The sequence below is a fragment of the Cupressus sempervirens genome, chromosome 11, assembly GCF_028749045.1.
Source record: "Cupressus sempervirens isolate cs-2001-9-10 chromosome 11, ASM2874904v1, whole genome shotgun sequence".
Classification (NCBI taxonomy): domain Eukaryota; kingdom Viridiplantae; phylum Streptophyta; class Pinopsida; order Cupressales; family Cupressaceae; genus Cupressus; species Cupressus sempervirens.
The window spans coordinates 811,022,175-811,047,108 of record NC_143128.1 but is presented as its reverse complement, the minus strand read 5'-3'; the positions used below and the strand labels follow the sequence as shown (position 1 = coordinate 811,047,108).

Genomic DNA, 24,934 nt, shown 5'->3' with positions numbered 1-24,934 from the left:
CCAAATAAAGGAAATGTCATAAGTCAAGTTCACCAATTTATGTAAGCTTGTAAAATAGAAGTAATTCACCCTACATAAATAAATAGGGGACCAAGATACATACCTTTGATTAGATTTTATTAATACACAAGGGAGTACCAATGCAAAACCCAATACAGATTGGAATGGATAACTTGAATTTAATTCCCTCTCACCTCTACCTTAATAGGGTTTAGGAAATAAGATAGATTTAATATAATGCTAATATATAACTATATCATGAGATGATAAAGTATATTGAAAGATAAAATAGGGAGATGATATACTTTACAAAATAGAAACCTAAAAATAGGTTGTCAAGCAACCTCCAAAAAGGTTGAATCTTGTATTCTAGGTCAAAAAATGTGAGACACACAAAACCCATCAATCACTCAATTAATTTATCAAGATTGAACTAGATAATAAAGGATAAACTAGATGATCAAGGGTGACCTATCCATCATTGAAGCATCAAGGGGGATTTGGTTGGCCCTAATGGAATGACTATAATAGTGATTTTAATTTTGGAGTTCTAAAGAAAGCCAAAAGGGGTATCTAGATCTATAACCTATTCACTAATCCAATATTCAAAACCTAAAAAATAAATGATTTCTTTATTTACTATCGTGGGGTTTTCCTTAGTCAAACCCTAGTTTAGGAATTAACCTTAAATTGAAATAGAAATAGAATTCTAACAAGTAGTTGTGATAGATCTAACATAAATCAATGTAAATCTATGAATACACTCTTGAATTTAGAATGTAATCAAGTATGTACATGTAATAGCTTTGACTCAACTTAAAAAACCCTAGAAAGGAAATCAAACTAAAACCAAAACCTTCATGAATGAAAGCGCTTAAAATTTTCCTTATGAGTAAATATAAATGAATGTAGATCTTAAGAGGATAAATGTAGAATATGCAACAAAGGATCTTCAATGTATGGAGGGAGATCTTGAATGTTGAAAATTCAATAGAAGATCTAGCATAAACTTCCTTTAATATCTTAAATGTATGAATCCTTGATCTTCAATTTGAGAGATTTCTTGAATGCCTTGAATGCTTCAGAACTTAAGAACTTGAGTGTGAGTGCTCGAACTTGTGAGTGAATGATATGAGATGTCAAAGGAGGAAATGGAATGGTTTACAAAGGGCTTGGAATTGAATAAGTCTTGTAGGCCAACTAGCCTAGAAATTAACACCCTGAAGCTATCTAAACATGGGACCCAAATAGAGGACCCAAAATAAGGCCCAATTTAGGGTACACTATATCCATAATTGGCCCATCATTAGCTCACTACATTCATAATTTTCTCATCAAGGGCTCATTTTGTATGTAACTGGCCCATCAAGGGTGTAGTTCACCCTTGATTGATCAAGGGTGTTGGAAAGTATAATTAGAACAATTGTTGTACTGTCATTAACGTCAATTCTATTGGTGAGACAATTTACTATCTGATCTAAATGTCATATCTATTTTGATTGATGAAGATGATTTGAGAAGTTATTCATAACAAAAGAATCTAGAGGAAAGGTTGAGTTATGAAGAGAAAACTACAAATAGACATTTGATTAGTTAGACTTTGACAAGACAGAGTGATTGTTTAAATCATGTTGAAAGAGGACAAGATAGTAATGTTCAAGTCTTAATAGTGTAAGAAAAGATAGATCACTTGTGTAGGCTTGACCGTGAAATAGAGTAAAAGACTAAGGAATTTCAATGTACATGTTTAGTGATTCTAGTGTTAACCGAGCCATGGTAAGTGCCAAGCAAATTTATTGTTGATCGAGCATTAGTATTGACTAAATGATAGTGTTGATGTTGAGCAAGAAATCCTATAATGACCAACCAACTCAGTGATGACCAAGTGTCAGAACTTAGTGTTGGACAATGAACAACATTTTAATTGTTTGTGAGAAATCATAATTCCTAGTTGACTAATTTGATTTCTTAAAATATGGAAAATGTGTTGAAAATAAGGATCGATGAGTTGGATCATTTAATTTTGAGAGAGGATTAGGTAAATGATCTAAGAAATAAATTCATGGAGAAGTTTCTAGAAAAGAAGAATAAATAGAATGGGGATTAGATACAATGAATGTAATGGATCAAATCATGATCCCTAAGATCTACAATGTTGATTAAGTAGAAAAATATTCAAACTACCTATTTAAAGAGGTATAGAGGTTAACTTTTAGTATGGTATGATGAGTGTGTGTGTGTGTGTGAAGGAGTTCTAAAGAGTTGGAGTTGTTACTGATGTTGTTGACTAGTGAATCTGAGTAGAAGGCTTAATTGAGAAGAAGTGAAGGGTGATTTCTTGAAGGTTGCCAAGTGAATCTAAGATTAGATATCAAAATGGAGGCCAAATAGTAAATTGATATTGGGAGTTGTGAATAGATCTAAACATGCAAAGTGATTTGTACTGAATAGATCAAACCTTTTGTTACTTTCTAGCTATTGTAAATGGTATTTGAAATCCTTTCATCAAGGTTGACCTAACAGTCTATGTAAATACTTTAACTAGGTGACATTTTTATGGAATATTCTAAATTCCTCTAACAAGGTCACATTTAATAGTGTGTATTGTAACCTTTAATAGGGGTAGCTCCTAATAGGGCTCACTTCAGAAGAGTGAAAATTGGTGACATGTTGTTGGTGGTTTTTCCCAAATTAGGTTTCCATGTAAAATCCTAGTGTCAAACTTGTGTGAATATTATTGTGGTGCTTTACTGATTTAAGTTTATATTCTGCAAGTTTTTTATTTATAAGAATAGTGGAGAGTTAGTTAATGTTGCAAATAGTTTATAGTAGAGTTGAGCGATGGAATGATAAATATCTAAAATTCTTTGAATGTTTGTTTGTTCAATTAGTACATCTGGACCTTGGATAATTGATTCACCCCACTCCCCTCCTCTTAATTATTCTAAATATTCTAACATGAGGTACACTATGTACCTAATAATGAGGGCCTCAAACCTCTAGGATCCCAAAATAGGTCTCAGATCCTAAAAATCAGGAATAAAGTATGAGGTATAGCCATTTTGGTCTAGAGAGAAGATTCCAAGTGATTAAATGAAAGGAGTAACGACCTATGAGAATAGATCCTGCCTCAAGCTTTACCCCATGAAACTAGGATCTTTAAATCGTATCTATTAGGTTTTACCCCAATTCCACCTAAAATGAAGGATTAAGAAAGGGAAGAAAGGAAGAAAGGTGCAAATGAATGATGACCTTTCCATGAATGGGTGCTAAATCATCATTAAATTGGGTTTCTTACAATTTATGACAGTACACATAATAATACTAAACAAAGAAGAAATATAAATAGAATTCTAAATATTAAGAATGATAATAAAATATCCATAGAAGAACATATAGATCTTGTCCAAGGAATTTGTAAACTTTTATAAAAAGGGCTTTTAATTATTGGGAAATCTTGGATCTTACTAGTCAACAAATACTTTTGAATAATATACCAAACCTAATTACAACATAAGAGAATTTTTTTTTACTAAATAATTAAATCAAGAAGAAATCTAAGAAGCTTCATTTCAACTTCATCCTGATAAATCTTCTAGACTAGATGGGTTTCTAACAAGAGTTTCTTAAAAAATTGGCACTTCCTTGGGGATGAGTTGTGGGTGGCAATTTAAAATACAAGGAAAGTATTTAACTCGCTAGAAAATATCAATAACTCTTTTATTACATTATTACCAAAAAAATATAAAATGAAGGAACTAGGAGACTTCATACTAATCTTATTATTTAACATAGTTTATAATTTTTTTTATCTAAATCCCTAGCCAATAGATTAAAGAAGATCCTACCACATATTATAACATAAGAACAAACTAAATTTGTCCTACAAAGATCCATCTTTTATGGAATCATAATTATCCAAGAGCTATTAAATATAATTCAAGAAGCTAAAAAACCAACTATGTTAATCAATTTAGATATTTAAAAAGCTTATAACAAAGTAGAATGGAGGTTTATTTGTAAATATTTGGGAAGGTTTGGTTTTTCTCAAAAATGAATCAATCTATTATTCATCTACATATCAAACCCTAAATTCACCCTACTTATCATTAGCACTCCAAAAGGATATCTTGAAATTTAAAGAGGTCTTATACAAGGTGACACAAATTAATCTTTCTTGTTTATCATTGTGGAATAAGCCTTTGGAAGGATAGTCAACATAAAGGTTAAATCAAAGGTATCAAAGTTACAAAGGTTATCCCTAACACAACACACCAACAATTCATTGATAGTACAATTTTACCAATAGCAAGTACCATGGTAGAAACCAAACATTCCAAAAATATATTACACCTTTATATGAAATATTTTGGCCAAATAGTGAATGCCACAAATCATAAATTATTTTCCTTCATTTTGATGTTAAAGAAGAAATATACATAAGTAATATAACAGGACTTAGAAAAGGAAATTTTCCTAGTAAATACTTGAAGATGGTTCTCAACACAGATAGCACATCAAATAAATTATGGGAACCAAAAAATAATAAAATAGATAATAATAAAAATAAGTAGTTGGAAAGGAAATTTATTAATAAATGCAGATAGACTTATAATGCTTAAATTAGTTTTGATAGAAATATTCAAATATCAAATGTCTTCTCTTCCTTTATATAAAAAGGGTAAACTTAAATTCAGACAAATTAAGATTCTTGGTTTAATTAAATATTACTAACTACACTTTACTTAAGTTCACTTAGGATAATGCATTTTCATATTTGTGATCATTGAGCCACAAGGGATTTTGTACTTCTTTTTAGCACATGATTAGATAGAAATCTAGTTGCACTTAGTTGTTGCATCACACCTCATTGTTTATGAGATCCATCTTTGTGTTCCTATCACATTATCATCCTCTCATTATCGCACATGCCTTTTTGTACAATGGAGGATGATCCATGTTTGGTGGGCATGTAATTACACCTTGCCTAGCTTCATAATTATTATATTTATCAAAGTCAATTTTAAGGGGGCAGGGGGGGGGAAGCACTCTAGCTAGAGTGTTTAGCCTATTCCATGCCTTCCTAGACAACAACAATATTGCTAAGAAAGTACCTAGACTTAATAAATCAATTTTTGTTTGGCCACACAGTAAGAGGAATAATGTGGTAGATTTCTAGGGCTAATACCTTAGAAATGATTTTGTATGAAATGTTAAGAAATGTAATGGGCCACCATTTACAAATTCCTCAAGATTTCCAACATTGAGAATAAACTTGGAGTTCCCTTTGTTGATGGTATGTCCTCAGGACTAGGAGAGAGAGACTTTGAGGTATACAGTATGAAGGTAAAGACTTACACAAGGCCAAAAGGCCTTGTAAAATTCATAAGGGAATCCATCAGACCTAGGAGCTTTGTAAATTTCCATGGAAAAGATAGATTCCTTAAGATCATCAATGGTAGGCATCTAATCACAAAATTCCCTCTGAGCCTATAAAAGATGATTAGGAATAACCACCATACATTCCTTAAAGTCTTGATCATTTGTAAATTAACTTTATTGCACTAAAAACACCTTCTAATAGTGTCAGACTAAAGCTTGAAGAAATTCAAGAAGTTTAGTAAGAACAACCTGACCTTCCTTAATATTTTTAATACCCTCTGAGGTATGACATGCTCTCAGAGCTAGGAAAATATTCTTAGGATTTGTGTACCCAAATTAATCCAATAAGTCTTGGCCTTAATCTAGGCTCCCCTAGTAGAGTGATAATCTGTAATTTGTTTCTCTTGTCTAAGTTGAGTGACTCAAACCTGCAACTCATCACTGAAGGTATTTGAAGCCAAATCTTTAGTGGCAATACATAGATCCTTATTGTTTATGTAATATGAATTCTTGTAGTGCTTTTAAATTTTCCTTCCATAAGTGAAAAGGAACCTTGTAATGCATAATATGACATCATTCCACCACATAATCCAGCAGGATGATGTGGTGTAGGTTACAATTTCCAAACCCTTTAAACCTAGGATATAGTAGCATGACAATGAAGTAATGATGTGTTAAGATTTAAAAAATCTTTTGGAGGGACATCTCTAAGTTGTCTTCTAATCAATGTAAAAAATAATGAGGTGGTGGTTTGAAAACATCACATCAATAAGATGAGTGCCAAGTAGCTATTGATTTTTTGAAAATGGGAAAAATGGTTGTGCATTGATCATAGCATAATCAAGCCTTTTAAAAATCCTATCAGATCCATCTCCAAAGTTGCACCAAATTTGTCATGACCCACCAGAATTATGGAAGTTGATATTCAGATCTAAAACACCCCAATTTATTATGCATGTTAGACCAATATTCTCTCTCTCCCTCCCTCCTTCCTGCTCTCTCTCTCTCCATCAAAATAGAGGACACTTTCCGTATTGGAGGCTATTTCAACCATATCAAATTCCCCACACATGACCTAGTTGCAAGTGGAACTAAATCTATAACCCAATGCCACATATATGATATTTTAACAACATCATTATGAGTATAAATATTAACTATCCCAAAAGAATGATTCTTGATTGACTACAAAACCTAAATAATTATTTGCATGGGTCAAAACCCTAATCAATAATGGCAGAGTACCACCAAGGAGGGATGGGAGTAACAACTCTTCCTTGATAAGACTTGTACTAAGAATTAAATGTAAGGTTATCCATCCAAATAACATGACATGTAGTATTAAGAATTAAACAAATAGTATTAACCTCCTAGAGGCAAAGAACATCTAGGCATCAAACATGATTACAAAGATCTCCAACAAAGTAATTTTTGGTGAGGCCTATGAGACCTCAAAAATTCCATAAAATATAATTCATTAAGGAAAAAATTACATATCATCCTCATTCAAAAGAGAGGAGAGGATATTATGTAGATATTTTGAGCTATTTCTAAATCTAGAAAAGTTCCCTCTAGGGATAAGCCTTTTCCTCTAAAGACCTCGATCTATAACCATAGTATGTTTAGATGGGCTATAACAATGACATAAATTCAACTGGGTTGAAATCATTGACACAGCTTGAGGGGGGGTGAATCAGTTATACAACTATTATCACAATTATGAACCTTAGAAAAACTTTACCATATGATCAATATAATCAAAAACCACAACAAGATACTCATGCACAATAACACCAAATATGTTAACTAGGGAAACCCTTGATCAGGGGGAAAACCACAATGGGTATGGTACCCACAAGATGATGTACTAATATAAATATTCCTTGTTAGAGGATGGACCTTATTAGGAGTCTATAACAACATTTGGTACATATTAGTCCATGTTAGGAGACTTTGAATCCCTATTAGGAGATTCGAAGCCTATTAGGATTTGTGGAAGATAGTTGGACCCATTGTCTAAACAAATTCAAGTGAAAGAAAAATGAACCCACTGTCCAAATGATCTTTGTATTATTCCTTGTAGAATAATAGAAATGAATAGTACTTCCTTCCTCAATCCTATCAATTAGACCTCTACTCCTAATCTTGTAACTAGATCACAAAACTTGCATCCCATAATCGCTTGGATTGCTTACTTGCATTCAATAAACACTCTACTCCTTTTTGCACTTCACACTTCATACAATGATCACAATACATTAAAAATAAGGTAAAAATCTTTTCTTTGTACCATATCTTTAAAACAATTCCTTGAGTCCACCTTGAGGCTTTCCCAATTAATTATAATAAGATAATTAATTAATTACAATTACAATAGCATTTTTGGCTCATATTCTATACAATTTCTCACACATGAGATACAAGGGCTTGTGCATCTATTAACATCATCATCAAACTATCCTTTCTTACTGACTGATCATGCATCTTCTTATTATATCTTAAATGAAAGATATAATACAACCATCAGAAACTACTTTCCAAGCACTCTATCTCTATATTTCTCTCATTAAATCAAGTACAACTTCTATACATCTTTGACTTACGTGCTATGCATTAAACTTCATCATCATGACATAGTGCAAAACATGTCCATGACCATGCATCACCAAACAAGAGAAACCTAGTCTATACAACTAAGATCTTTCTTTGCTACTCAACCAGTCTTCACAAACTTACTACTATGTTGACATCAATGACAAACATAGTCATGAATTCAACATGTCAATACTCTCCAATCCTTAGGATACTCCCCCAATGTAGTATCATCATTATTCATGCTAACAATCTCCCCCATTGGCATTGATGGCAACATAGATATATAATATCTAAGTTCCATGATTACTAAAATAGTACTCTATTACTAATGTTAGTATTCTTATCTTCTAAATAATCTTCATCAATCAAATCTAAGTCCTATGGAACACTCCTCTATTGTTCTTCTTCTTTAGGATCTGCAATAGTTGTTCACAGTAAACAACTCACCATACATCATAATTACTTATGTTGCATATCTCTTCCATAGAGATATTCCTCTTTCTTCTTTATTTGAATCTTTCTAAATCTCCCTAATAAAGTAGATATTTCCATGCACTCTCCCCATACATACTTAGGAGATGTTTTTCATGCATATTCTCCCCATTAATATCAATGACAAAGGCCTCATTATGTCAATTTATTGCTCCATGTCTTCAACTAGCTCAAGCATCCAAAGACATTGTCCAAGACCAAATACCAAGACTCCTTAATGACTTAGCTTATCATAGATACACCCCCATATGGGAAGCATTAGCATTCATTCTAGTCTAACAATAGTGCTCTGTACTACTGGACTGATGCACTTACTACATCATCTACTCAAAAGTAGGGAGGGGCATAACCCCAAGCATAACTCTCAACTACCCAAATGTATCTTTAGCTAAAGGCTTCATAAATATATTTGTAATATAATCTTTAGTAGTCACATACTCTAATATAATCTCTTTTTATGATACTTTCTCTCTCAACACATGATACTTAATAGATATATGCTTAGTCTTAGAATGCAATATAGGGTTCTTAGACATACTCACTATACTTGTGTTATCACAGTAAATGATAATAGGTTTTGTAAACTCAATTCTGATATGCTTCAGCATCTATTTCATCTACATCACTTCATTGCAATTTTTTTGGTTGTAACATACTCTACCTTAGCTGTACTTAGAGAAAAACAATCTTCTTTCTTTCTTATCCAAGAAACCAATCTTCCTCCAAGAAAAAATGATCCACCATTAGTGCTCTTTCTATCATCCATGCTGCCTACCAATCCACATTAGTATATGCACATAGAGTGAAATCACTCGATCTATCATACCAAATTCCATAGTTAGATGTTCCTTTCAAATATTTGAATATCCTCTTTACTACTGCATAATGATACTCCTTAGAACTGTAGACACCTCAATTTGATTACATTTCTTTGGTAATCCTATTTAGCTATCTCTAAAGGCATCATTAATTAAATTCCTATTTAATTAATCCTATGCCATCTCCTAGCTGATTAATTTAATTAATCATCTATAGTCCTAATTGATAAATCAAATAACCCATCATTTATCAATTAAATCCTATTCTCCTATCTAATTCCAAATCCCAAATTTATTATAATCACTTTAAATAAATAAAACTCTCATATCTAATAGCCCCTAAACTATCCTAAATCCTCCATTTAGCCTAATCCACCCCATCCACCCATACTAACTAAGCTTAGCCACTAACTCACCCACCCTCATCAATACCATCCACTTGCACATCTCTAACATCCCTAAACTAATCCTAACCCAAGCCTAACCCATCCCTTAATCATTTTCACAATCCTAAACAAACTTAAGACTTTCCTAAACCAAGCCAAAGTCTCCCCTCAAAATATCCCAACCACCAAACCATAAATGCTCCCGCAAATCCATAAATGACTCTTACAAACCCATTTATTGCTCTTAAAAGCCATTATGGGGGTCTTTATGAGCTTTGAGCCTCCTTTGTTGACCCCTCAATCCCTCTTTCTCTAACCAATAACCCTGTGACATGTGTCACTCCCTGATTGGCTATAAGGAAGCACAATCCATGTGCTCTCCTCTCATTCAATCTAAGCCCTCCATAAGCTTTCTCCTTTCCTTCCATCCGAGCCATCGATCCCTTAAGCCCTTTTCCTATTTAAGGAATCCCCTCCCAAGCCATTTTAAGCACAATCCATTATCATAAACTTATAATTTTTTTTTTAGAAGCCATTTTACCAATCTCACTCACTCACACCAAAAAGCCATCAAACATCCATTGAAGCCTTTGGAAGCAATCGAGCATACATCCTATCAAATAGACACATCTCTAAATAAAGTGATCATCCTCATTGAGAGAGCCTATCCATGGCTCATATTCTCACTTGAGGACTTCACTTTGTCTCTCTTTATATGTTTTTTTAGTTTGGTTTTGTGAGTGCTTTGTTTATTTCATTGTTTTTCTAACATCACTAAATTCACATACACATTTTGGTATGCCCGGTGGGACCCTACAAGGGTCATTTTAATCTTCATTAATGCTAGTTTCACATGCTTTTTTTCATGTTTTGGCTAACCATGCAAAACTAACATTAATGGCAATATCTTTTGTTTGTGTTGCTTTCTGATTTTGCTTGCAGGGCCACATTGAATGCCTTAGGAATACGCTCCCAACCTTATTCTTGATTTTCACCCAACGAACGGTCAAAATACAAAACCTTTCTACATCCTCACCACCCCAAGAACGTGATCTTGCAGTCTCAGGAACACACCATACTCTGGCGAGATCGCGAACCCACAGCCCCGGGAACGTAGTAAGACCAACAGGAATGCTAGCAAACTAGTTCCAATCAACTCACACGTTGATAAACCTAACCAACGAACCCACCAACCAATCTATCAGTGAGAACGTGCCTTAGAATAGTAGGATCGTCATTCCTACTTGCAAGAACGCTGACTTCTGACTGTCTTAAACTTCTCAAAACTGTAATAAAACTTTGTCTGCAGGATCGTCATTTCCACTTGTGGGAACATTGTAAGGCCATAAATTTGTGGGATCGCTCTGTCAAAAAGAGCTCTCAAGTTTTTGGCTCATGGTTTTAATTTCTTTTTTCTAAAGTCTTTCCTATCATTCTCACGATCCAGAATCATGGCGGGATTGTCATTCTCACAAACAAGAACTCTAGCAGGATCATGAACCCACTTGCAAGAATGTGTGTACCCTCATGAGAATGTTTCTTCTCACATTTTCTCTACAGGAAAGTTGTCTATTTTGTAGAGTCTGGTCATTGTCATTTTCTTTGTGTTTATCTTGCATGGTTAAATCTTAGGAAATGAACATGTATGCATAATCACAAAAAAAAACACATCTCAATTCGGGCTTAAAATGAACAATGTTTTATTTTATTTTATTGGAATGTATGTTCGCTCAAATTCACTCTTGAATGCAAAGCTAAAATGAACACAATCTTTTCGTGAAGGGCCTCTAGGTGCATGTTGAAAACAATCTTTCAAACACACTTCATCTTTTGGGGCATAAAAAGAATCCACATTTTAGAAACTTTCTAAGTTATAAAAACAAATAAAGACACTTTGAGTGAATTTTTTGTTGGACTCACCCTCTTTAATCACCCATCATTCTAACCATTGGTTGCAATATCAGCACCATATATTGGGATGGGTCTACCCAAGAGGGTGTTAAGTGCTCCACAAAAATCAAACTCCACTCACTTGAGTTTTTATTGTTTTTTCTAAGATAGAAAATTTCTTGAATGCACATTAGTCTTGCTAACACTTCATTTGGGCATAAAAATTGAATAAATCTTGACATGGAGGACATCTAGGCACACACTTGAAATCAAGCTTTACACACATCTTTGTTTTGGCCTTAAAATGAACAAACACCAACTCTTGAATGCCTTAAAGGAAATCAATCAATACTTAATGTGGATGGCCTCCAAGTGCGCGGTTTTACTTTCTTGTTGACCCTAACTCTCCTTTAGGTATTCATTCTTCGATCATATTTTCTTTTGTTCACATATATCAAGTTGGAATTGAACATTTGCATCCTAAACATGTGTGTTTTCAAGGTCTAGACTAGACAACTTAAGTGACATTGGAAAAGAACATCTTTCTTTTAGCCCAAGATCATCTGAGTCTTCTCTCCACTTGTCGCCTTTGCAGGCCATCTTGGGTGCATAAGATTAGAATCCAAAATCTTGTCTTAGTTTTTTTTTAGGAGTCCTGCTTGGGGATTCCATCACCCATTGGGATGACCTCAACTCCAGTGCTCCAGTAGAGTATAAAGATTGGGAGGTGAATCCAAAGACACCTCCCTTGGGATCAAGATTTTGTCACTCAGGCTAAGCCTCAAGGAACTTTATACCCTTGAGAAGTGAAAGAGGAGAAGTGGGTTACCACTCCTCTTGGCTGTGTGACATCTTTTTGGTTTCATCTCCGGATTTGGGCCTCACATACCTTGCATATATCAAGGACTCCCCAGATAAACCAACTGTTAGCTTTTTAGCCAACCATCTAGGATGTTCATGTGCTTGAAGTGATTTTTTGAAACATTTGTAAAAACATACACACTCCTTGGCACAAGTATCACATTTTGGGAATCAAAACTTCTATCTGGTTGTTCCTATCTATTGTTTGATCTTTTACATGTTAAATGAATGTTTGTCAAACTTGGTCAATCCTAGCTTAGGGCACTTAGCATGGTCACTACCTCCAAAGACCCCATGGTTGTGATTTTAATCCTTGGAAATATCTCATGTCAATCCATCCCAAGACTAAGTTTAAGAAGGCTAAGCTTCCTCAAATACTAGCCTATAAGGAAATTGAAGTAGAGCATAAGAAGCATACCCCTAACCCTAGGATTTCCAAATTGGATCAAATTGAGAAAGACAGATTTGAGGTAGCATTGCAAACTAAATGGGACTACAAAATCCAAAACCTAATCCTTCGACATGGTGTTAATATGAGCCTTATCGACAACTCTACTGTTACTCATTCTGATTAGGTCCTTCCTTTTTTTGCACACACTTATAAGTTTAGTCTCTCATCTAGGAATTGCACTATCCCATTCAAGCATTTGAGGTTAGACCATCTCCTCTCATCTTGGGTTGTTGAAGAAGAACCCTCCACCTGCATTGTTAAAGTCTTAGTGTTATTTCCTCACTCACTTAGAAAAATTTTTGCATCACATCTCTCATCATCTTGAGTATCCTTGAAACACAACGCTTTGCTAGGAATAGGTTGTTATTGGTGTCCCACATCACCTTGAATCAAAGGTCAGGGTCGCACCTTTTGCATCACCATCACATTTCCCACATTCATATTTTAGGAAAACACAAGCTTCTTGTGCAAGCACCATATCATTTAGACACCCTTAGTATCATCCCCCGCTGCATTTGCATCTTTAAGGGAAAGCATCCTTTCATGCCACCCACCACACGTTTTGGTAGGCACACATGGAAAAAAGACATGGATCCTAGTCATAGTGGTAACACATCCCAAGCTCAGCCATACTCTGTAGTATCTCTGACACCATCAGACCCACCACTACAAATCCCAAAAGAACCAGGATCATCCATAGATATTGAAGCTTTCATGAACCAACCTAGTCATGCTACTATCATAAATGCCATCATAGATTGCAACAAGGAAACCATCATGGAAAATTTCTTACAAGACAATGTTGGTGTCTTTGAGTTTGGACGTCCACCACCTATCAACATAACAGATCCTACTCACCCATTGTTTGGATGGCAACCACCTCAGGTAGAACCAGCAGACCCAAATATCCCCTTGACCCAGGTGCCAGTTCCCATTCCACAGAACACTCATCCCATTCCCACTCAACCACTAGTACATACTACATCTCAACCAACCTCAAGTATACCATTTGCATCTATTCCCACCACTCATTTTTTTGCTCCACCAAATCCTCCATTTGCATCTAGCAGCACTACCTTTTCGCTTCAACCCCATATCACATCTAGTTCATTTGCTACTCAAATACCACCATTAGGGTCCAATACCTCATCCTCCATCCCACCAAACATCACTATCAACCCCTTTGTAACTAGCCAAAGCTCTTCAGCATGCAACTTAAGGATTATGTATAGGACCTCATTGACCGGAAAGAGATCATAGTGTGGGCACAAACCTCACCTAATGCAAGATTAATGATGTATCAAAATGCTTTCCCTCCTCATAACACAAACCCAGGAAAGGCACCTGCAAACCCTCCTGTCAACAAACCTAACAATGCTCTAGGTAAACAAGGTGATAACTGAGACATGTCTTAGAATTATACCTCAACATACGTAGACTATGGTAGCTTAATTGGTTGCATATCCCAAGTTGAACCATCTGTCAATGTCATCAATGTCAAAGGCCCAGACTCAGTGTGCAGTTGCTACCTGTTGAATGCAACTCAATATAGCTGGTCCACCTATATCCACACAAATTAGACCACCATTAGCATGTCCACCTCCATCTCGAGCATCTCCATCAGAATAACCTTCACTAGGGCCACAGTATAACATTTTGGAACACCTCAGAAACACGCCAACCCAGATTTCCATCCTGGATCTCTTACGGACAAGCCCACTTTATCAAGAGATCCTTGACAGCACTCTACGTGAGTTCCACATCCCCTCCAACATAAACACCACTGAGTTTCACAACTTGGTTGGCCATCTTTCAGCCTCTAGTGCCTTATCTTTCAAAACTATCGATATCCCAATAGTTGAACCTGATCACATCCTCCCACTTTGCATTGCTGTCATGCTCTCTGACTTTGCAGTTAAACATGTCATGATAGATAATGGATCAGCTCTAAATGTATGTACTCTAAAGTTCATCAAGCAGGCAGGATATACTAAAGCAGATATGATCAATGAGGTGATCACCATCAAGGCATATGACAATTTGGAGCGTACTACTGAAGGAACCATCTTGCTCCCTATCAGAGTCGGCGCAGCCACTCAAGAAACACTTTGTCATGTAGTTGATCTTAATCTTCCATATAACATCCTCCTTGATCGTCCATTGATTCATGCGATGAAAGCCATTCCATCCACATATCATCAGTGCATCAAATTTCTACATAATGGCATAGAGATAACCATCCACGCAGATCCTGAACCCTTTGCTTATTGCAATACAGTTGAAGCTTCATATGACAATCACTATCTTGGGATGGAAATTGGCACCACCATGACCAGTTCCTCTGGCACCTACCATGATCTGGACACCATTTTGGCCTCTACTCTTTCCATAGTAAAGATCAACTACCAAGGTTGTGGTGAGTATAGTCTCACAGATGCTTTTGCTATTGGCGCTCTACCACTTGACCCACATACTCAAGGATGCCCAATACATCAAGGGCCTATACCAAAAATAACCTCTCAACTTCACCAGTTGGGCCCTACCACTTTTTTCACCAAAGGTATCCTTGATGGAGTAGAAAACACACCAGACATTAACACATGGCTATACAAAGAGCCACCTCCTAAAAGTGAAGCAATTCTTGATCACTTTAAACAAAAATATCCTTGGTCACATCACTTGGCCATGGAGCAATGGGATTATCAAGGAGGTGGTTTAGGCTACCAAGAATCAAGTATGAGATAGCCTATAGAAGCACACTAAGGGTAGAAAACCAAAGGCTTGGGCTATTGACTCCTCACAACTGGGGGCACTACAACGAAAGGCCATGCCTTTATGAACATCCAAAACACTCTCGTCGAGGTTGAAGACATCCCTAAGGAAGTTGAAAAAATAGCTTACAATGATATTTTCCTTGACAAAATATTCCTTGGAGCCTCTGTGCTCTACTAGTTATCCTTGAATCTCATAGACCTCCCCTTTGCTCACCTCAAACTCATAGATTGGGACCAACCAAGTGTCATTCATGTTGACAAGTTCTCTACTAAGCACGTGCTTCTTAAATTCATGGGGGCAAAAATGCCACATAAACTGTTGCCTCCACCATCGGCATATGTCTACAAGGTGGATCCTGCAGGTTACTTCAGGGAGGAGGAAATCTCTAGTCGCAAAAGTGAAATTCTAAAAGAAACAAACAAGCAAAGAGATAAAAGAAAAACATCCCATGCTGAAAACTCCTCTGGAGTTCCATTGGGTGATTCAAAAAATGAAACAAAAATAAAGGATGTATCCAATGGTGAAAACCTCTCAGAGGCACTTGAGAATGGAGATTTCATCCTCCCCCCACAAGAGCATCAACCTCCTATATCTTCAGTTTTGACAAAAGAAACTCGGCCTCTAAACATTAGTTTGATAGAGATAACACATATCACATACATCACAGCCTCTCTACCACCTGAACAAACAGATCTTCTTCTTGAATTTCTCCATGAAAATATAGGCCACTTTGCATGGTCATATTAGGATATGACAGGGTTGAACCCTAAATTAGTTGTACACCATTTGGCAGTGGATCCAAGGGCCAAGCCCGTCAAGCAGAAACTTCCAAAAATGTACCCCAAAGTGGCTTTATTAGTCAAAGCAGAGCTAGAGAAGTTGCTAGAGGCCAAAATCATTCGACCAATAGATTATTCTGAATGGATTTCTAATATGGTACCTATTACCAAGCCCTCTAGTGATATCAAAATTTGCACTAATTTCAGGTATCTTAATAAAAGCTTGTCCAAAGGATGACTTTCCCCTACCAAATATCGACATGATTATGGATGTCACTGTAGGTCATGAACTCTTGTCACTAATGCATGGTTTCTCTGGGTATAATCAAATTCATATAGTAGAAGAAGATCAGCATAAGATATTGTTTACTACACCTTGGGGCACATTCTGCTACAATATGATGCCATTTGGGTTAAAGAATGCTAGGGCAACCTATTAGTGCGTGATGATGGTCATCTTCCATGACCTAATCCATAAGATACTTGAGGATTACGTGGATGATATTCTAGTCAAGTCTCTCAATGCTTTGGATCACTTATCTCACCTCAAGGAAGTGTTCAACTAACTGGCAGAATATCATCTCATGCTAAATCCAAAGAAGTGTGTCTTCAGTGTTACTTCGAGAAAACTCCTAGGCTTCATTGTGTCATAGTGTAGTATTGATATTGACCCTAAGAAGGTCAAAGCCATCATGGATATGGCTCCACCTAAGACACTTAGGCACCTTTGTTCTTTGCAAGGAAAACTCCAATTAGTCCAACGGTTCATTTCTCAACTTGCTAATAAGTGTCAACCTTTCACTCACCTACTCAAGAAAGATAAAAATTTCAAATGGGACTCAGCTTGCCAACACAATTTTGAACTCATCAAGCAATACTTAGCTAATCCACCTATTTTGGTTCCTCCAATTTCTATGTGCCCACTCATATTGTACATCACAGCTACTCCCACAACATTAGGTGCTCTTCTAGCACAACTTGACGATGCAAGAAGGGAATGAGCTACTTATTACATCAGCCAAACATTAGTGGGCTATGAGCTCAACTACATGCCAATGGAGAAGGCATGCTTAGCAGTAGTGTTTGCTACCTAGAAGCTACGTCACTACATGTTGAGTCATACTATACAATTGATATCAAAGATTGATCCATTGAAATATATGCTCTCTCGTACAATACTTATAGGCCATTTCGCCAAATGGGTTATGCTTCTCAGTGAATTTGACATTCAGTATGTTGACAGAAAGGCCATCAAAGGCAAGGCTATTGCATATCACTTGACTAATGCACCTTTAGTTGCATATTAGCCACTCATCATGGAATTTCTAGATGAATATCTCTGTTTGATAGAAAAACAATCACTTTGGAAGCTATATTTTGATGGCTCCTACAAATCTCATGGCTCCGATGTGGGCATACTTTTGGTTACACCTCAAGGTGATTATATCCCTAACTCTTTCAAGCTACAATTCTAGTGTACCAATAACATTTTAGAGTATGAGGCCCTTGTAGTTAGACTAAAAATTGCCATTGAATGGAATATCAAAGAGCTTCAGGTCTATTGTGATTCTTAGCTTATCATCAAACAAGCTTTGAATGAATATCAAACCAAGGATGACAAGTTACCTTACAAATATCTGGTTGATCAACTAAAGGAGCATTTCACTTAGATCCAATTCATACAGATACCTAGACTCTAGAATAAGGCATCTGATGCTATGGCTACTATTGGTTCCCTCTTGGAAATACCACACGAAGCTATGCAGTATGAATTCTTGGTTGAGTAGTTGCATGAACCTGCATATGAGAATGATGAATCAACATAGGTCTATATCTTGGTTGGTCCCCAATCTCCATGGTACCACAAAATTCATGCTTACCTACTAAATGGTATCATATCTCCTCACCTCACATGAACCCAACGCCAAAACCTTATTCACAAAGCTTCCTGTTACACTATCATTGCCCAAACCCTATATCATTGTGGTTATCATGATACTCTCTCTCGATGTTTAGATCAAAATGAGGCTATGATGGCTCTCAAAGAGGTACACGCTGGACTTTGTGGTGCTCACACGAGCGGGATGGTGCTAGCAAAGCAGATCCTTTAGGCTAGATATTATTGGCCTACTCTAGAACAGGATGCATGTAAATTTGTGAAATGATGTTTACCTTGTCAACAACATGCTAATTTAATCTGGGCTCCAACACAAGACTTGCAACCCATTGCACCACCATGGCCTTTTTCCTGCTGGGGATTTGATCTTGTTGGTCTTATCACACCACTTTCTTTAGAAGGGCACAAGTGGATAATCATTGCCACTGATTATTTCACTAAGTAGGTCGAAGTAGTTCCCCTTGTTACAGCCATGGGAGTTTAGGTGTCCAAGATTATATTGTATCATATCATATGCCGCTTTGGCATCCCAGCTACCATTTTCACAGACCACGGAGGTAATTTTGAAAACCTAAATATGGCAGAATTGTGCACTTCCCTCTGCATCCACCACCACTTTTCTAGCCCATATTTTCCACAAGGTAATGGTCAGGCTGAGGCAACTAATAAAACCCTCCTCAAAATCATCAAGAAAGTTGTTAATGAATTCGGCCATGATTGGCATTTGCAAATTGATCCTGCCCTATGGGCATACCGCACTTCATTCCATACAGCCACTAGCACAACTCCATACTCCTTGGTCTATGGTGTTGAAGTAGTCCTACCTATTGAGGTTGGACTCCCATCAATCTGCATTTCTCTCTAAGGATAGATATCTGATGAGGAATATAAAGTGGCTCAACTTACTCAACTTGATCTACTTGATGAAAGAAGGCAATAGGTCTACGACCATCTCATGGTCTATCAAAGTTGCCTCAAGCGCAATTTCAACAGGAAAGTCCATCTGCACAGTTTTTAGGAAGGTGACATGGTCCTTAAAGAGAATATGAAGGTTCAAGATGACAAAGAAAAGAAAGGCAAGTTCGAGCCCACCTAGCTTGGTCCTTATGTGGTCACGGCATCTTTTGGCTTAGGAGCCTATTAGCTATCTACCCTTGAGGGTGAAGTCCTAAATAATCCTACCAACATTATTCACCTCAAGAAATTCTATGCTTAAGGACAAAATTTACAAATCAAGGAAAGAAAAAAGGCACAAAATAAAAATAAAGTGTCCAATGGTGAAAACTTGGCAATTCAAGCGCCTTGGATAGGTTCCTGGTGAAAACCTAGCAAATAGGAGCTAGGTTACTATAGCTCTTCCATTATCTATCGCCAACGCACACCCCTTTATCACTCCTCCATAATATATCACTCATCCCCCCTTGCTTTTCCAGGGTGTTCCTTATTTTTATTTGACATGCTTCGCAACATCATCCTCTAGCACTTTGCACTATGCCAACATCTCACCTCATTCTGGTATTATAGCATCCCATGTATCATGCTTGATGTATCCCACCATTGAACTCTACTTGATCTACCCTATTAAGTACTTTTTATCTACGTATTTTACCATGTGTAGCATATACAGCCCATATAACATGTGTCTCATACCTCTACACTAACCGTTGTCTCCCATGTACCATACCTATGTGAATACAACAATATTCGGACCCTTGTACATAAATCACACTTTACATAATCCCACCTAACCAAAACCATGTATTATAACAATGATATCTCCCCATCCTAAGCTTTCCCCCATCACGCATATACCTACTACTATGTTTTGCTATCTAGTCACGAGTTCCCATGTCCTTAACTAGTCATACTTGTACATACTATCTCATTCTTGTTGCAACCCGTCAGTTGATCCCTTTGACAAAAGGTTCGTTTTTCACTTTGCAAAATCTTTTGTTCTTTCTTTTTTGGTTGATTGTTTCCACGTATCTTTTGTTTTTTCCTCCTCAAAATTTCCATGATCATTTCATATCATGGTGTTTTTTGACTAGGACAACTAAGGAGGTTGGTTTCGATCACAGTCTTTTTCTGCTTGTGAGTTAGTTTGATATTATCCTTGAATATTTCCAACATGTTTTCATCTTTTGATAAAACATGATGCACTTGGGTAATCTCATTTTCTTGTGGATCATCTAGCATCATTCCAACACTGATCTCTTTGAGACTCATGTGTGATGCTGGGACAATCCTTGCATACCTGTTTGAGTCAGTCCTATAGAATTTTGGGGAAAACACCTTGATGTTCTTAGTAACCTTGCCAGATCCCTAACAATCCTATATCAACTAAAGTGTTCACACTACATAGTGGTACTTCCTCATGAAGTACCCCATGCTCAAGCTTCCCCTATGCCTCATTTTTATTTTTAGAAACCCCTGCTATCTTCCTCCTTATCATCACCCCTCTCCCTTGAACTATCACTTTTCCACCCTCAAAATCATTTGATTCAAAACCTTGAACCTCAATCCCTATTCTTTCTCATGATGTGATACCTGACATAAGTTACTATCCTAGCTCTAAAAAATCTCTTCTATCCTCCTGACTGCAAGTTTTTTGGTCACTCTTTTTCCAACATTATTCTCCTTAGAGTCGGTATCTCCTATGAACACTTTTTATATCATAGAACACTATCATAAGTTAAAGCATTGGTTATCCTATTCCACCATCATTGTTTGTCTTGCATCTCCTAGAATCTCATATGTTGTATTATCATAGCTTGTATATTTTTATCATATCACGGAATATCATTGCATTCAGTCTTTTTTGTGTTATTCTCACATGCTTATCATAAATCCTAGGTGTATCTCTTAGTTTGTGTTCTTTTTAGCATATCATAAATTTATTGTTCTCTCTTTTAGTTCATTTTAGCATTGTCATCCATCATTAGATTATGGTTCATTTTAACATAGTCATTCATCATTAGATTATCAATCATTTTAGCATAGTCGCTCATCATTAGATTTTGATTTATTTTAGCATTATAGTCATTCATTATTAGTATAGGTTTCATTTTAGCATTGTAGTTCATCATTAACTTGTACTTTATTTTTTATTTTTTCATCTTTTATTTTGTAATTCTTTTGTTTTAATCTTTGATCCATCTTTAGTTTGTGTTAACATATCTTAAGTTTCATGACATTATATTCCTTTTTCGTATCATAAATCTGTTGTTTATCCTTTAGTTGGTGATTCATTTTACATTTGTCACTTATTTTATAGTTTGTACTTATCATCATACAACATCATATCAAATACTCTCCAAAGAAATTAATTTTCTAGGATCACATCACATCCATCATAAGCCACATCACATCATTAGGATCGTATCAAAAACCTATCACATCTATCATACAAAAAAATCTCATCATCATCACATCTACAATATCATAAGGAAAAACATGTCATCAAGGATCACATCAAATCACATCACATCTGTGATATCATAGATCAAAATCACATCACATCATATCTGCACTATCATAGCTTAATCACATCAAGATCATATTATATCGTGTATACAATGTCATCAAAAATCATATCCTACATCACAAACTATCAACACAATCATAAAATCATAGCACATATCGCATCCTACATCACCAATCATCGACAATACCATCAAAACATCACTATCAACCACTATACATAACACCACCAGTCCATAACACATATATCACTAGAATCATAAGATCTATATATCAATGAAAGAATGAAAGAATAAAAGTCCCTTAGTGTACAATGTCCATATCATAAAAATGAGTCTGAGCCTGCACAAAACCTCCATGTGTCTCAAAAAGTTGATATATACATGGTACTCAGTATCCCCAAAAGTTGCCTACTCCTCGACGATCAACCCATTGTACTTGCCTCATCAGTCTCCTCCTGTGCCCCTCTCTCGGCCCTTGACCCTAGTGGTGGTGGAGGTGGTGGCCTCATCAATCCTCCCCCTATCCCAGAGCTCTCTGCCTCCTCTCTCATCCCATGCTGCTAGCTCAGCCCTATCCTCTGACTTTTCCTTGTGCGCTTGGACCTGCCTGTACTCTCCCCCCTAGTGCTCCATCCACTCTCCCCTCCTCCCTGCATCCCTGTGTGGGTACCTGCTGTCCCTAACCACATAGGTTGCCTATAGTGCTCAATCTGTGATTCTAGCACTATGGAATGGTGCCTCCCCCAGTAGAATCTAGCCCTCTCCATCAACGCCTCCATCTCTACTCGCAGTCTCCACAGCTCATCCAAACCCCCTCCCACTACCTCCTACACCTATAGCGTTGCCACCTCCACCACCAACCTATCTCGCTCCTACTGGAGGGCATCTAGTCTAGCCTGCACCCCCTACCACTCCATAATCATGACATCCAACCTCCCCTCCACCCGGCCCACCTCCATTTGTAGCCTCCCCACCTCCACCCCTGCCCTATCTGCCTGCCCCTGGGCTGTATCCTGCTCCTTTCTAAATTGATCCCGCTCTACTCGGAGCTGATCTCTCTCCTGCTATGTATCCCAGAGCAGCTGGCTCATCATTGTGTGTGCCTACTCTAGCAAGGCATGTTGGCTTGCTAATCCATCATCTCCTCCCCCAACAGATGATCCCCTTGCCTCTACCCCTACCGCCCTCTATCACCCATTTGCCTCCTCTCCTCTCCTCTCTGGCTGGGCTCCCCTCTCCTCTGCTCTCCTCTCTGGTTGAGCTCTCCTCTCCTCCCCCCCACCCTCCTGCTCTTCCAGGATGGCTCCTCCTCCTATGTAATCACTACTACCCACTGTTGCAACCCCCTCGCCACATACTGCCTCTGTCAGGCTACTCAGGCTAGCTCCCCTACCACCACTACCGCCCTCATGCTCTTTTCTCTCCCCACTGGTCTCGGGCTCACAAAAGTATCTTGGTACTCTTGTGTGGATCTCGCATCTGCTGCCCCACCAAACCAATCCCATTGCTGTAGCTCTAGCTCTCGCCATGCCCTCAACAACCCATCCCTCCGCAGGGCTAGCCCGTAAATCGACAGCGACTCACATGTGACCCGTTGATACTAGTGCAAATCTCCTAATGCCACCTATTGCCACCCAAACTACCATAGTGCCCAGTCTAGCCTATACTACTCTACCACATACTCTCATCTATCAAACACAAAACATGGAGAAATGGTGTATGGGAGTTGCTCTCCCTCCTTTTCCCACAGTCTCAGGCCCATGTATGGCCTCCATACCACTGTCACTATCTCATCAATCTGCACTCTCCAGTAATCTACTGAATTCGTGTGCTTGTATGTCAATGGCTCAACCCAGTTGTATGCCACTATCTCCTCTGGTTGCTTATCTCTGCACCCCAATGGCCTGAGCACTACGATATGCTCCCACACCCATACCTGTAAAAGTGTAGGGAACCCAATACAGCTCACTTATCGACCACCACCCTAGTACACTATCTAATTTAGGTCCCAGTATGGCTCGGCCAACATTAGAGAGCCTCATGCCGCTGAGCATCCCGCATCCACAATCTGCATCACTACTGGAATCAATGCCACCATAACGCTTGTCCCACCTGTATCTGAGGCAATGTACCCCAAAACCAGCCTCAGCACATAGAAGTAGATCTGCCTCTCTACTGTCACAAGATTAAGATGCTCGTCTAGTGCAAACTGTCCCCTTCAGATCTTGTACTCCACTCCAACCCCCACAAGTCTTTGCACAGTCACCTTTACTATCATCTCTCTGGTTGCCATGACTAGCATCCCCTACACTAGCAGTCTAAATATAGGGTACACATCCTTCAGCATCACCATGATCTCCCCCATTGATAGGTGGAACGTCGTTGTCTCACTGTTCCATCTCTCACATAGCACTATGAGCATCGTCATGTAGTTGGGGGTATGGAGAAACCTCACCAGGTGGCCTATCCTGATCACCTCAATCTGCACCTAGTTGGTTGGCGTTAGCATCTCTCCAGCATGCAACACTGCTGCTCGTCACTCCCATGACACTAATGCATCCAACGACCACTGCACACCACCAAAACAAATCCAAATTTTAGTTTTTTTGATCTCCTTGTTTATGCTTCCACCCTCCCCAGCTTTTTTTGCCTTTATACTACAAAAATGGCATTTTCACGAAGCCTAACCTTCCACGTTCTAGCGGAACTATATTTCGATGGGATCGCGATGTTGACTCTGCTCTAACCCTTGACCTTTTACCTCAATCTTGCTAGTGCATTTTTGCTATCTCTACACTTGGCAATCCAGCTAATCCTTGATCCCATAGGATCGTATTCTACATTGTTCCCTTTTTCCCACTTTCCCACTATGCAAAAACCTTAATGTGCGGGGATGCATTCCTACTACCTAAATTGTGTTCCTCTTCGCAAGGATGCGATCCTACTGATTCTACCCCATTCTTGCATAATTTCCCACCTCGAGATCACTTTCTCGCAAATCCCTATTCAAACCCCTGTATCACTCCCACCCGATGTTATTTTTTGCGAGATCGCGATCACACTAATCTCGCTCACATTCTCGCTAGACCCATGCCTGCGAGATTGTGCTTTTGCCTTCACAAGAAT

General features: G+C 37.7%; 1 pseudogene; it reads right to left on the bottom strand.

The window, feature by feature from the left end:
• Nucleotides 1-23,337, bottom strand: part of LOC149532034 (DNA (cytosine-5)-methyltransferase 1A-like) — a 139,514-nt pseudogene extending 116,177 nt beyond the window's left edge.
• Between the last annotated feature and the right edge of the window lie 1,597 nt (nt 23,338-24,934).